The sequence below is a fragment of the Trichosurus vulpecula genome, chromosome 2, assembly GCF_011100635.1.
Source record: "Trichosurus vulpecula isolate mTriVul1 chromosome 2, mTriVul1.pri, whole genome shotgun sequence".
Lineage (NCBI taxonomy): Eukaryota > Metazoa > Chordata > Mammalia > Diprotodontia > Phalangeridae > Trichosurus > Trichosurus vulpecula.
This window is the reverse complement of record NC_050574.1, coordinates 88,367,896-88,382,849: the sequence shown is the minus strand read 5'-3', so window position 1 is coordinate 88,382,849 and position 14,954 is coordinate 88,367,896. Positions and strand designations below refer to the sequence as shown.

Sequence of the window (14,954 nt, the reverse complement as noted above, 5' to 3'; positions counted from 1 at the left end):
GCATGTGTGGGAACACCATAGAGGTTTCCAACTGTGCTAGGGCTGCTTTGAGCCTGTTTAGTCCCAGAGCATTCTGGCCCTCCAGCCTCCAGAGGGCTACATACACAAGCTTGATTTGCTTTTTTAGTAAAGCCAGGATAAGTTGTCCACAAGGTTTATTTTTCATCTGAGGTCTATTTTCAGCCTTAGATCCCAACAAGATGACATGTTGGCGATGTTTTCCTGGAGTCTGTGCCCATGCTGTGAGGACGAAGGACAAGTGTGCCACCTTGTATCTGTGAGGAAGTAGGCAGATTTCCTTTCCACGTATCCCCATTTCCCACCAGGATCTGAGCTTTCATTTGGTCTTCAGAATTTCTATTCTAAGAACCCTCCCTTGATTCTCCTATCAAGAGCAGTGAGACTTTTCTTTCTTGTTGCTTGGTCCTACCAGAGACAGTGACTGTAAATTCTTTTATAGGAGATTGTCCCTGTCCTATGACATTTGTATTCTTGTAGAGAGTATACGACTTAGTTATGTATAACTGTATTATACAATTATACATGGTTTAGTGCATGAGAGAGGTTCAAAACAAAATGTAAAGTGAGGCCCAGAGAATTACCGAAGGCTGCATGGATGAGGTGGCATTTGAGTTAGATTTCAAGCAAAATTGAGGAAGTCAATAGGATAACAAAAGCATGGGGGAGTGAGAACTGGGGAACAGGAAGTAGTCCATTTTGTTGGAGTATACAATTCATGTCGGTACTTAGTGTGAGATAAAATTGGAAAAGTGAGGTGGTGTCAGGTTGTAGAGGGTCTTGAATGTCAAGCAGGGAGTTTGAGCTTTATTCACTTGACAGTAGAGGACTACTAATTTTTGAGCTAAGGAGTGACATCACCAGATCTTCTTCCCTAGTGTTCTCTGACTTCAAGCAAGATAAGCCTGTGAATGAGAAAAGAGAGCCTAGTGCAGGGATGGGGAACCTGCATCCTGGAAGCCACATGTGGTGGGGCTAGGAAGGTCTGTTTTTGTAGGATAAACTACTGGCCTCTGTTAGGAATAATATTAAAGCAGTAGCTGGTATCTGATAAGGTACCCTGGGATCCTGGACCCTCTTTGATCTTGAACTGAATACTAATCCCCATGGCCCAGCCCAGAAGTTTCTTTGTAGTTATCTAGGGTACAAGTTTTACTTTTTTTCCTTCTCTGAACTCTCAGTAGCATCTAAGTACTACAAAGCTTCCTTTGACCCACACTGCTAACTTCTTTCCAGCAGATGCAAAACCAGAGCAATGGGGTATAATTGACAGAGCATAGATCTAGGAGTCAGGTGATCCTTGGAACTAATTCTAGTGGTGCCTCCAAGTGTGTGACCTTGGGCAAACCATTTCTTCCTGGACCTCTGTTTCCTCTTCTTTAAAATAGATTGGATTAAATCCCATCATTTGAGATTTTCAAGTGGAGATAGGATGACAAAATGCTCAGAGGTGGGGTTGGGGGAGGAGAATCCTTGCTCAGTTACAGATTGGTCTCTTCTGAAGTCCTCTTTAGCTCTGAGATTCTGTGATTCTTTGATGTCTTTTCCAGGTCTTCTGAGCTATGATTCCATGCCTTGTTGATATCTTAATTGTAGGGAAGATGTAGACTGTTTTATACATGTTTCCCCAGTAGAATGTAAACTCTTTTTAGGTTAGGTACTGTTTCTTTTATGATTTTGTCTTCTCAGCACCTGGCACATAGCAGGTGCTTAATAAATGCTTTCTGATTGTTCTCCCTCTTCCAATGGCTCATAGTTGTGCATTGGTTCTTATCATTCCTAATGCTACTTTTCTTCCCTAGTGTTTCTCTTAGTTCAGCGATATGGAAATTCGACTAAACCAACAGTTCTTTTTGGCAAGGTACTTAGGAAAACAGAAGCCCAGCCTGGAGGGGAAAGGAGAGGATTAGTTTATGAAATTTCTATTTGACCTTTTAGCCCAAAGGCTTGGGAGTAATTTGCATGGGTACCTTAATGTCACCAAGCCTCATATAGTTATACAATGCATTGGTCTAAAGCATTCCTGGTAAACTGAGAAATTGGCTGCGCTTTGAAGTCAGTGAAGTAATTATAGGTCTTTGAAATTTCCAAGTGATGATACTTTCTGGTTCCCCTTCTCTCTCCTCAGCCTTCCTCAATACATTAATATTTGTGTTTTATTGAATGTCTGACTTGTGGTTGATAAGTCCCTTAGCCAGAGGAGCTGTAATTAATGGCATAGTCCACGCTAAGGAAAAGGACTAAGGGATTGTTGACTCTGACAAATTTTGAATCTGAGCACACAGTCTGTTGCTATTTGTACTTGGTCAGACAAATGATGTTTTACTTTCCACAGTTGTGGATAGGGAAATGGATTAGATGGTGTTTAATCCAAAGGCAAGGTCTTGTCTGTGTCAGACTATTTGATGTGCAGTGTACTTTTGGAAGGGGTCACATTGAGCCAGTGAAGCTGGCTGGATTTGCCCATTGGTAACCTAAGGACTCCTTTATCCCATCTGCAGCTTGTATAGATGAGAATTCCTGCTGCTTTCTCTTTCTTTCTTTGCCTTCTCTTTCTTCTTTTGGGAGGTGTGAAGAAAAGACTGGGAGAAGTTAACTGGTCCTGCTGGTAAGTAAGTTAAGAGTTAAAGAATCCTTCCACCCTACCCTTACGTGACTTTTACCATTACAGCTTTTTACCTTTTTTGGGGGGTGGGAGAGAGGAGTTTAATGCTATTTCTTTTTAATTCAATTGACATTTATTAAGCACTTATAGACATAATGAGAAGTTCTAATGTATAGTAGTATATTGAGGACTGGTCCTGAAGCTAGGAAGACAAATTCTGCCTCTGTAACACTAGTGGTACAACTATCAAAAAGTCACTTGATTTCTCAGTTCTTCTGGCAATTCCCTAAGCCCTTAAGTAATAGAGGAGTTGGAAATCTACCTTGCTGGTAGATGAGATTTCCATACCAGAATTCTCCACATGGATAATGAATGAGTGAATGAATGAATAAATAAATAATGTTTATATAGCACTTTAAAGTTTGCAAAATGCTTTACAAATGTTATTTCATTTTACCTTCATAGCAACTCTTAAGAGGCAAGGTGCTATTATTCCCATTTTACAGATGAGAAAACTGAGGCAGGCAGCAGTTAAGCGATTTCCCAAGAGTCATGCAGCTAGTTAGTATCTGAAGCTGGATTTGAATTAGGTCTTTTTGACTTTGGGCCCAGTGCTCTATCCTCTAAGCCACTTAGCTGCCTCACACGTTTAGATCACTTGTCTCCTCAACCTTCATTTCCTTCTCCTTACCTTTTCCCCTCCACCAAAAGGCAGAGTATATTGCTGGGTACATGCACAGACATAATTATAATTTATATTAGAATAGTAGAAAGATGAAGGCTCAATGGAACAATTCATTAAGGAGGATGTTGACTTCATACACCTGGAAGCTAGGAGGCTAAACCAGGAAAGATATGAGTGGCTAGGTGGCAGCTAAGACAAAAGGCTGTCTGCTCCAGCCCTGGGTATTTCCAGGGGCTGAGATTAAAGCACATTAAAAGGAAGAAGCCTCAGGTCTATCTGTGAACAGTTTTTTTGCTTGGAGCATTCTTTTCACTCCATTCTCTGTTGGTCCTTTAGTGAGTGATCACCTTGGCCTGCAGAGTTTGGATTGCTGTGTGCTGGACACAATATAGGGATTGGAGGGGCCATAGGACCATGTTTTTAGTCTCTGGCGTTGAAAAAAACTCAAGTATTTCCAGACTGAATAAGTTTCCAGGCCCCCAGAATAAGTATTTCAACTTTATGCTATTTTTTTCCTTCTTCTGAACTCCTATAAACTTACTCACTATATTTGAATCTCTGTCATCCAATGTTTTGTTTTGTCATTAACCATTTAATGTGCCTAAGTCTTAAATTTCCATTTAGATTGTAAATTTGTTGAGAGTAGATGCTCTGTTATTCCTTCTACTTCTATTGTATGATAGGCGCTATGCTAGGCCCTAGGGATGTAAACACAAAAGCAAAAACAGTTCTTGCCTACAACAAGCTTATATTCTAAAAGGGAAAACAATATGTATACTTATAGACATGTACAAAACACATATAAAGGAAATAAAAGGTAATTTTGAGAGGGAATGAGCAGCTTACTATTTGGGGTGAGCAGAAAAGGCTTCACACAGGAGTTGTGGAATCCTGGGCAAACCATTTAACTTGTCTAGGTCTCTGTTACTTTCTTTGTAAAATGGGAATCAGGTAGTGCCAGAGGTTGAGTTCTGGCTTGGACATTTACTAGATGTGGTTCTGGACAAGGCATTTCACCTCTCTGAGCCTTGGTTTCAACATCTACAAATCAGGGGTAATAATATTGGCATTCCCTACATTAGAGCTCTTTTGAATAAAGTGCTTTGTAAGAAACAGCACTGTCTAGGCATACCTTGGAGATATTGTGGATTGATTCTCAGACCACCCCAGTAAAGTGATTATCACAATAAAATGAGTTATATGAATTTTTTTGGTTTCTTAGTGCATATAAAAATTATGTCTGTACTATAATGTAGTCTATTAAGTGTGCAGTAGTATTATGTCTTTAAAAATGTGCATACCTTAATTAAAAATATTTTATTGCTAAAAAATTCTAACCATCATCTGAGCATTTAGTGAGTCATCTTTTTGCTGGTGGAGGGCCTTGCCTCAGTGGTGGTGGTTGCTGAAAGTTGGGGTAGCTGTGGCAATTTCTTTAAAAATAAGACAACAACAAAGTTTGTTGCATCAGTTGACTCCTCCTTTCACTTGGACAACTTAGAGGCTATTGTAGAGTTATTAATTGGCCTAATTTCAGTATTGTTATGTCTCAGGGAAAGGGCAGATTGATGGAATACACACATTTATCAATTAAGTTCTATGTCTTATATGGACACAGTTTGTGGTGCCCTAAAACAATTAAAATAAGATCACTCATTACAGATCATTATAACAGATATAATGATAATGAAAACATCTGAAATATTGCAAGATTACCAAAATGACACAGAGAAATGATGTGAGCGCATGATGTTGGGAAAATGGCACTGATAGACTTGCTTGATGCAGGGTTGCCTCAAATCTTCAGCATGTAAAAAACGCATTGTCTGTGAAGTGCAATAAAATGAGGTCTGCCTGTGTAGTAGGAAGATATTGGATTTATAATCAGAGTTCTGTTTCTTGCTCTGGTTTTGCTACTTTTGTGACATTATGAGAGTCACTTCCCTTCTCTAAGACTTGGTTCTTTCTGTAAAATGATGGGGTTGAATTAAATAAACTTTAAGGTCACTTCCAGCTCTAAATCTGTGATCCTCTATTTCTTTGTAAACTTTAAAGTTCTATTAAAAGGGTAGCAAATATTTCTCTTGCTATTATCACCATACCACTTTACCTGCCTAAAGTTAGGGTTAATTAAAAATCTGCTACTAAAAATTCCTTCCAGATTTAAGATCTTTTGCTCCCATCTGGAGAAGGTCAGTTTATTTAGTTCAACTTTTTCCTGAATAATAGGCCCTTCTACCTATGCCATCCCTTACCTGTGGTCATCCAGCCTTGCTTGAAGAGTTCTAGGGATGGATAACCCCCTGTCTCCTGAGGTGGCCCGTTGCACAATTTTCAGCTCCTGCCCACTAAGAAGTATTCTACCTACTACTGAATGCAGGCTGACTCTTCTGCCTTAAGCCTGCCACTTCCCTGTCCTTTCTTCTCCTGGTTGTGCCCTCTGTGTCCATGCTGAGTAGATCTAATCCCTCTTTCCCCATGGGCTGAGCACTGGGCCAGGCTGTTGATCCTTGAGTTTGCTGGTTGTTGTCTATGCTTCCATCCCAGGGCCCTGAATTGGCTTCCCTGTGCTTTTCTTTCCATTTGATATGGAGATTTTCCTTGTTTGTGCAGCAGGGAATTCAGGCAGTTACTTAGCCATTCGTTCTTTTACTTTTGCTGATTACACTGATCTGTAAATATTCATAAAATCCACCAAAGCCTACCATTCATCCCAGCACTTCCTCAGTTTGAAGGATCTTTTTGTTCTTAGTTCATCTTGGCAACCTAAACCAGATGAATTCTCAAGGTGATTCATAGAACCACACAGTCCTAGAATGCAAAAGCAGGAAGGGACCATAGAGCCTCTAATACAGCCCTTTTTCTCACCTCTAGCCCAACTTTGCCCGTTTTTACAGAGGAGGAAACTGAGGTCTGGGGACGGGAAGAGACATGCTTCAAGTCATTCAACTATTAAGTGGTATGAGGTGAGTCTTGAACCCAGTTCTTCTGACTCCTAGTCCAATGTTCTTTTCATACTACCTCTGGTAGGTATTTCTTGTTTGCAACTTAACTTACAGTATCCACTGTTCTCATCCATATCCTGCTCTTCCTAAGCCAGCAAAAGTCTGCTTCACAGAGTTGTAGACATAAGTTGGGTCCCAAGTGGCCAACCAGGAAATTAAAGAAATGTTGTATAGGAGCTAGTTTAAGAAAGAATAATTGCAGAAGGTTAACAGAGACTTCTAAGCCTCCAGAAATGAGTTGGACAGTCCCTTAGAAGCCATTTAGTATAATCCAGATCTGAAAAAGAATTGCCTCTGCTGCATTGCCTATAAAATATCTCGAACATCTGTCAGCAAATTGGTATCCTTCCCCTATGGACTGGGAGGAATGGTACTGTAAGCAAGAGGTTTCAGGGAGCTTTGAGGTCTCTGAAACTTTCCACTCTTACCCTTTACTGAAAGTATGGGATGCAGACCACCCCTAGAGCCTGCTGCATACTGTTTGGCCTCTTGAGGACCCTTCAGCTTCTTAAGTCTTGTAAGATTTTCTTGCCTGTGATAGCATAGAGTTGAAGTGGTATGGTATGTAAACATAGTGTTATCTGAAACATAAAAGGTCTGGCATACAGTTCTTCTAATTGAATTAGCAGAACCAATAAGATTGTTCCTAAAGTATAATGGCCTCCAGGGGGCTATGTCAGGTAAATCCTCTAATTTGAGGGTTAACACTCAGTCTATCTGGATTTACTTTGTTAGCTGTGGAAGGAGGGTGAGGTAGGGTCCTATAGGTTTCACAAGATTTAGAGATGGAAGAAACATCCTTTTACAGAGGAGGACACTGAGACCTGAGCGAGGAAGTGACTTGCTCAAGGTCATAGTGGTAATAATTAGCAGAGCCATGCTCTCTGACTCCAAATCTATTGTTCTTTGCAGTGCACTATTATGTTTCTTCTTTCCCTTAGTTTTCTTTTTTAAAAAAAGTTTTAATGAGCTCCAGTCTGCCTTGTCACTTCCTTCCTACCCCACCATCTTCCCTTCCTCCAGTTGAGAACACAAGAAAAACAAAATCTATTACAAACGTGTATAGTCGATCAAAATGAACTTTCACATTAACCATATCAAAAAAATTTTTTTTGTCTCATTCTTCATTCTGAGTCTTTCACTTCTCAATCAGGAAGTGGGTGACATGTTACATTAGTCCTCTGGATTGGTGGTTGGTCATTACACTGATAAGAATTCAGCACAGCAATATTCCATCGCATTTATATGCTATTACTTGTTCACCCATTTGTAATAGCAATTGAAATTTGAAGATCTTTCCCACTCATTAATAGGCCATGTGACCTGCTTACATCACAGGAAGCATAAGTCATGTGTGGTGAGAGGAGCTTCCTGAGAGGAAAAGAAAGTTATGTCACTGGAAATGCTGAGGGGTGGGGAAAGGGAGAGAGGGAGGGAGGGGGAGAGAGGGAGAGAGAGAGAGAGAGAGAGGGAGAGAGAGAGAGAGAGGGAGAGAGGGAGAGAGAGAGAGGGAGATAGGGGGAGAGAGGAGAGAGAACTGTCATGGCTGTTAAAAATGGCCGTTGTGACTGTTAAAGCTGAGGTAACTCAAGTTGACCTCTGATAGCTGAACTGACTGTGACAACCTACTGTGTTTGTTTTTGGGAAGACCACAGCAGAGGGTCGAGGTTTTGGGATGGCATGGCTCCAAGTTGTGGTATAATCTAATGCTTCACTGTTGTGATGAATTGGGTAGATGGCTTATGAGATATGGTTCTCTGGTGTCTGAATAAATGGTTTACTTCTACATTCTGTGTGGAGAATCTTGTATACTTTGCAATACAGAACCACATAGGCATTTTGACAATTATCATCTACATTATTATTATTGCCTTACTGGTACACCATTCCTCAATTTGGGCCTCCTCCTGGATTCTCATTCTTTGCCACCTCAAAAAGAGTTGCTTTAAATATTTTTGTATATCCTTAAAGTTTGTTTTTCTTAAGACTAATGCCTCCCTTAGTCTGCCCTTTCTTTAATTCCTCCTCCCCCTTCTCCCTCTCCGGTTTTATTTCCTTATCTAGTGAAATGTATTTCTGTACCCAATTGTGCGTGCGTGTGTGTGTGTGTGTGTGTGTGTGTGTGTGTGTTCTTCTTTTGACCAGTTCAGATGAGAGGTTCAAGTATTAGCTACTCCTCCTTCTCCCCACAGCCTCTTCCTTGTTTGTATAGATGTTTACTAGCTCAGCTGGATTATGTGAGGTAGTTTTCCTTAACCTTCCTTTCCTTCCCCCTGCCTGCCCCTTACTATATTCCTCTTCTCCTCTCTTTCCATTCTTAAGATCATCAAAACATAACAGAACCACTCCCTGACCTTGTCTAATTTGATTCCCTCTCTGATCCCTTATGAAAATAGGGGGCAGGGAGGGGGAAGGAGTTGATGCTGCTCCCTCCCTCTACCCCTCAGACCCACCTGTTGAAGTCTTTCTCTTCAGTGCCCAGTGTTCATTGCAAACTCCCTATCACTTTTAAGATAAAATATAAAATCCCCTGTTTGGCATTCAAAGCCTGTTTATAATCTGCCCCCCAACCTTTCCAGTTTTCTTTTACCTTATAAATCTCCCCCCATACATATATTCTGTAATCCAGTGTGCCACTGGCCTCCTTGTTGTTTCTTAAACAAGAAACTTCACCTCCTGACTCCAAAATTTTCACTGACTGTTCCTCATGCCTGGAATGCTAGTTGCTTTCAAGTCCTAGCTAAAATTTAACATTCTAGCCTTTCCTGATCCCTTGTAATTCTAGTACTTTGCCTCCATTGATTATCTCCAGTTTAACCTGTATAGTCTTGTTTGTATATAGTTTACCTTTTATCTCTCCCATTAGCCTGTGAGCTCCTGGAGATTAAGGATTGTCTTTTGCCTTTAACTTTGTATCCCCAATGCTCACCACGGTACTGGGCACATGCTTACTGACTGAATGATCCCTCTTCTCAAGACACTTACAGTCTAATACACAGGAAAAAATATGTAATATAGTTACTTTGAGACAGAGATTTCTTTATTTTGTTTTTATATCTTTAGCACTTAGCATAGTACTTACCTCAGCATTTCCAAAACTAACCTTATTTTCTTTTCTCCCTAAAGATCCCAGCTTCCAAACTTCCCCATTACTGGGAGAATGGGTGCCATCATCCTCCCAGTCCCCCAGGCTTGCAACCTAAGTGTCATCCTCAACTCCTCACTGTTTCTCACTCCCTCATATCCAATCTATTGTGAAGTCCTGTTGATTTCATTTTTAAAAAGATCTCTTGAAAACACCTCATTCTTTTCTCTAATGCTGCTACCAACATGGTGCAGGCCCTCTTCTCCTCATGCCTGGACTATTACAATAGCCTGCTGGTTGGTCTGCCTGCCACAAGTCTCTCTCCACTCCAGTTCATTCTCTATGAAACAGTAAAAGTGCTTTGCTTAAAGTGCAGCTCTGATCATGTCACTCCTCCCCTCCCCCAACACTAAATTCCAGTGATTCTCTGTCTCCTTCAGGATCAAATATGAAATCCTCTGTTTGGCATTCAAAGCCATTTATAACTTCCTCCCCTTTCCCAAATGTTGCCCCCCTCCCAAATCCCTGAACTCTGATGCATTGACATTGGCCTCCTTGTTGTTCCTTGAACAATACACTCCCATTTCCCAGATTCTGTGCTTTTCCCTGGCTGACCCCCATTGCCTGAGATACTCTTCCTTCCTCATCTTTGCCTTCTGGCTTCCCTGTTTTCAAATCCCAGCTAAAATCCCATCTTCTGCAGGAAGCCTTTCTGAATCCCTCTTCATTTTCTGTCTCTTGATTATTTCATATTCGTCGTGTTTATAGTTTGTAAATAGTTGTTTGCTTTGTCATTTCCCCCATTAGACTCTGAGCTCCTTGAGAGCAGGGACTGGCAGTTCCTGGCATGTAGTAGGTGCCATGTAATAAAATTGACTGACTGATACATAACAGGCATTAAATAAATTTTTCCTGAATAAATGACACATATATGAGTAAATATGATGCAGAATGGAACGTAATATGGGCATGAGGAAGATCCAGATAAAATACTCAGAAATTTGAGAAAGGGAGAGGTCACTTTCAGCAGGGAGGATCGGGTAAGACTCATTATTCCTAGGAAGCAGCCTAGCCGCTGGATAGGTGCCCAGGGTGGGGTATGGGCAAAGAGCTTAGAATGTTATCTCATAAGGCTGTTGTAAAGAAAGCATTTTGTAACCCTGAAAGCATTATATGAATTCATGCTATTGTTATTTTAGCACTGTGGTGTAGTGCAAAGAGTACTTGACTGGGAATTGGGATACCTAAGTGTGTGTTCCGGCCCTTCCATTTACTTGCTGTGTGACCTCGATTATCCCTATTTTTATCGATTAGAGGATAATACTTGAATTATGTAAGTCCCATGGAAGCTGTTGAACTTGGAGTCAAGAAGGACTTGAGTTTGAATCCTGTCTCCAGCACTCATTTGCTCTGTGACTGTGGGCCAGTTATTCTGGCCTCACTTTCTAAACAGGTCCCTTTAGTACCTATTTCATAAAGTTGTTTCAAGGCTTAAATGAAATGAGTCACATCAAGTCACCTAGCATTTATTAAATACCTGCTGTGTGCCCGCACTATAAGTACTGGGGATACAAAAAGTGGTAAAAGACAGCCCCTGTTCTCAAGGAGTTCACAGTCTAATGGGGGAGACAACAGGCAAACAACCGTACAAACAAAACCTACACAGGTTAAATTGGGAGTTGAGATTTGAAGGATGACAGAGAAGCCAGGAGATGGAAATGAGGAGAGGGAGCATTCTGGGCGTGGGGAACAGCCACTGAAAATACTTAATATTGGGAGAGGGAGTGTCTTTTTTGAGAAACAGCAGTGGAGACAATATCACTGGATCACAGAGTATGTGCAGGGAAGGGGAGTGTTAGGTAAAAGAAGACTATAAAGTAGGAAGGGGTCAGGTTGTAAAGGACTTTAAAAACAGATGTTTTATATAGTTTTTTAAATAGGAAGATGATGTGGTTAGACTTCAAGTTTAGGAAGATCAATTTGACAATTGGGTGAAGGATTGATTAGGGTGGGGAGATAATTGAGGCAAAGATACCAACCATCAGGCTGCTGAGTAGATCAGGAGTGAGGTGATGAGGGCCTACACTAGGGTGATTTCAGTGTCGGAGGAGAGAAGTATATGTAAGAGATGTTATGATAATATAAAATGTTATGAGATAATTTAGGTAAAACAGCTGCTGGTGTTACCATAAAGCAGAAAGTTTTGTAAACCTTAAAGTTTTTTCATTGGTTTTGACTGCTGGCTCTCTGCTTTGCTGTCACCGTGACTTCTTCCTTGTCTTATGGAGAAGGCCTGACTTTTGGGCTCAGTGAAGTTTTAGTATATCTTTGCTAAGCCCACTCTTTGGTGCTTTCAGTGCTGCTAGGCAGTGGGATCCTGCCTTTATTTAGATGCAAGGCCTGTGGCCTGGACCATGACTTTGATTCAGATTCTGGTTATCAGGGCCTGTGTATTGTGCATTTATAATACCAAAGTCACCCTTTTTATTTCTGGGTGATAGGTTTGATTTGATTGAATTATGGATCCCAAAGGGAAGAACTACATTGTCTCCCCTTATCTTCCTCTTACTTAGACTTTAGACCAGCCTATCTGCACCAGAACTTTCTCTCAGAGCATTGACCCTAACTAAGAGCATTGCTATCTTGAGCTGGAAGTAGGTGGCAGAAAATACTAATGATCATCTTTCACATTTATTCATTGGTTTTTAACACTGTAAATTGCTTTCATGTCATTCAGTACTTACAACCCTGAAGAAGGAGGAATGGCATTCTCTACTTTTGATAGATGGGGCCTCTGAGGTACAAAGAGGGTAATGTGACTTGAATAAACACAAGCATAGCACTTAATGGAACAGCTAAAACTAGATAATTCAACTGTGGTTAGAGAGGAGATGGGAGTTAAGTCGGGAAGGGTTCATTGGGGTCAGTATGCATCTCCTTCTAAATTTGCTATACTTTGTTTTACAGAATTATGGAATCTCAAAGTGGAAGGGATTTTAAAATTCCTCTCCTTCAGCCCTATACCCGGCAGATCTCTTGTGGTATCTCTGATAAGTGGTCAGTTGGGTTCTACTGGTATACCTATAGTAATAGGGAGCCTACAAATTCACAAGGTGCCATGTTCAATTGCTGGACATTTCTGATGGTGAGGAAATTCTTCCTTATATTGAGTTGAAATCTATCTTGGTCTCCTTATAACTCCTCCCTCCTCTTCCACTACCATATCATTTTAGAACAAATCTAATTCCTCTATGATATGGTAGCCCTTCAGATATTTGAAGAAAATTAGCTTCTTTTCTTCTGGCTAAACATTCCCATTTGCTTCAATCAGTTCTTGCATATGATAGTTTAGTGTTAACTTCCCATCCTGGTTGCCCATCTTTGAACATGTTCCAGTTTGTCACCATCCCTCTTAAAATTCAGCTTCCAAACAGAGGAGAGGTTTTGTTAGCTCATAAGATAGTAGAACTTCTTTGGTTTTGGACACTGCCTAACTAATGCCTTTTCCTCATGATAGAATGCTCAGGTGCATGAATATAATAATCAATTTTGCCATGTCCTTGTCTTCTCTTCTCCAGGCTAAATGACTGCAAACAAAAAAAGACTTGTGAGGGACATACTCACTGTCTTTCACCTATTTGCTTGTCAACTGTTTGTCATTAGCACAAAGAACTTAATGAATATGTAGTCTATTTAGTGTTGGCATTAGAACAAGAAAGCAGAGATTTTTCATGTTGATTAACCTTTCTCAGGAGCTAGCAGCTTGGAGAAAGCCTCTGGGATTGACATTCCTCCAGCAACCTCAGTGATGTTCCTACAGGCATGGGGCAACAAAGGGGTTAGACCAGTCCCCATTTTGGGTGGCCGTATCAGATCAGGCAAAGCACTGGGGATGGAATTATTGGCAAAATTTGAAAGTGAAAGGAAACTTGTCAGGATTTTTTGCTAATATAGGAATGATTTGTCAGTAAATGAGCCTTGCCTCTATAAATGTTGGAAATAGAAAGGCTGGTAGTTGATGGCATAGAATATTTCAGCTGGAATGTGCCTTAGAAATATAAAGGGATGTACTGAAGTAAAAAGAATGATGGACGCAAAGTAAGAGGAAACCTGTGTGTGGGTCCAGGTCCCAGAGCAAGGGAGGTGGGGGGTATGGGAGTGGGGGGACCTTAAAGTAGGCTAGGGCCACAGGACTGGTGGCAGGAGAGCCAAGAGGGTCTCAAAAGAGTTGGGAAGTGTGGTCATTTAGTCAGTATCCCTCCTAAGTAACAATTGATATTGATTCATTAAGAACCTTCACTTTTTACTCTGTTAGAGCACAGAAAGTTCAGGTTTAGTGTTTTCTCTTCTCCTTTACTGAAATTTGCTTTTGGGTATATTTTATGGTGGAAGGTACTGTTTTTTGACGTGACTAAACCCTCTTTGACTTTAGTCTCCTGCCTTTGGTATACAGTAGAGCTCAGTTGTCTGGTCTGCTAGGTCACAGACAGGATGGTCATTTTCACAACCCCTTCTCCCTTTTCCCTTGCTTATCTATGTAAGTGGATGCATTTGTCTTCTTGGTGGGGTTGCCTGGAAAATGAGGTTCATCCTATCCCAGTGAAGATTGGGAAAGAGCAAGGATTTGTATACTGTTTATTAGGTTTAAGTTTTTGTGTGCCTTAGATCTACATACAAACCGCCCTAGAGACACATAAGCTTTTTTTGGTTGTTGATGTCATTAGCCAGTAGAATTTCCTTTGCATTATCTTAGTTTCTATGAGTGATGGGCTAGAGTTATTCTTCCAAGCATTTTGTAAATGCCCAGTGTGCCAGAAGGCAGTCAGTTCTGAGCAAGATTGTGCAGGGAAGGTAAAAGTTGAACTGTTTCCTGGCTTACATTCCAAGGACTCAATAGCTGTTGGAATGAATAAAGTTTACTGCCCTAGTGCTGATCTCAGGAATGTTTGCTTTTCTGGTTAAAGCTAGGAGCCATGATGTTTGGGTGTGTCTTCAGTAGAGGTATAGCCAACCTCCAAAGCTTAGGTACCCAGAGTGATGCAGAGCTGAGCTCTGGCCTGTGCTGGCAGGACCCACCCCTTTCCAAAGATCTGACATGTCTGCCAAGCACTGGGATGGGGGCCAGCTCACATCAGTGCCCATTCTTGGATTCCTGGGGGTCACTTGGAGCCAGCCCCCCCCCCCTCCACTAGGGACTTTTGGAGAGAGTAAAATTGGGCCTGCTGGGCACTGTGCCATCATGGGGCCTGGATAGAGGCCAAAGCTGGAGAGCCTGCAGTTTCAAGCCTGCTGTAGTGACTGACCTGTTGAGAGATGTGGCCAGAAACAGCAGTAACATAGTGATTGATTCAGAGCACAGTGGCTTCAGGGCTATGTCACTGAGTGTTGCTCTATGCTTAACCTAAGGGGGTTAGGTACTGTGAGGGCATACAAGGCTACAAACCTTGGCATTATTTTTGACTGTCCTTTTCTTAATCAACTATATCTAGTCTGTCATCAAGTCCCATTAGAAAATCTTATGCTGTTAGATCTGGAAGAGATTTTAGGAGTCATCTG

At 41.1% G+C, this 14,954-nt stretch overlaps 1 protein-coding gene across 2 annotated transcripts in view; it reads left to right on the top strand.

Annotated features, from left to right (window-relative positions):
* Positions 1 to 14,954, top strand: part of STIM1 (stromal interaction molecule 1) — a 246,113-nt gene that overhangs the window by 37,524 nt on the left and 193,635 nt on the right. Inside the window, exon 1 of one of the 2 annotated variants that reach the window (XM_036744736.1) lies at positions 6,183 to 6,274. The exons of the other annotated variant lie outside the window; for it this stretch is intronic. The gene's annotated coding sequence lies outside the window, so the exon portion shown is untranslated. Of the gene's footprint in view, positions 1 to 6,182; positions 6,275 to 14,954 lie in introns of those variants that run through there. 2 annotated transcript variants of the gene reach the window in all.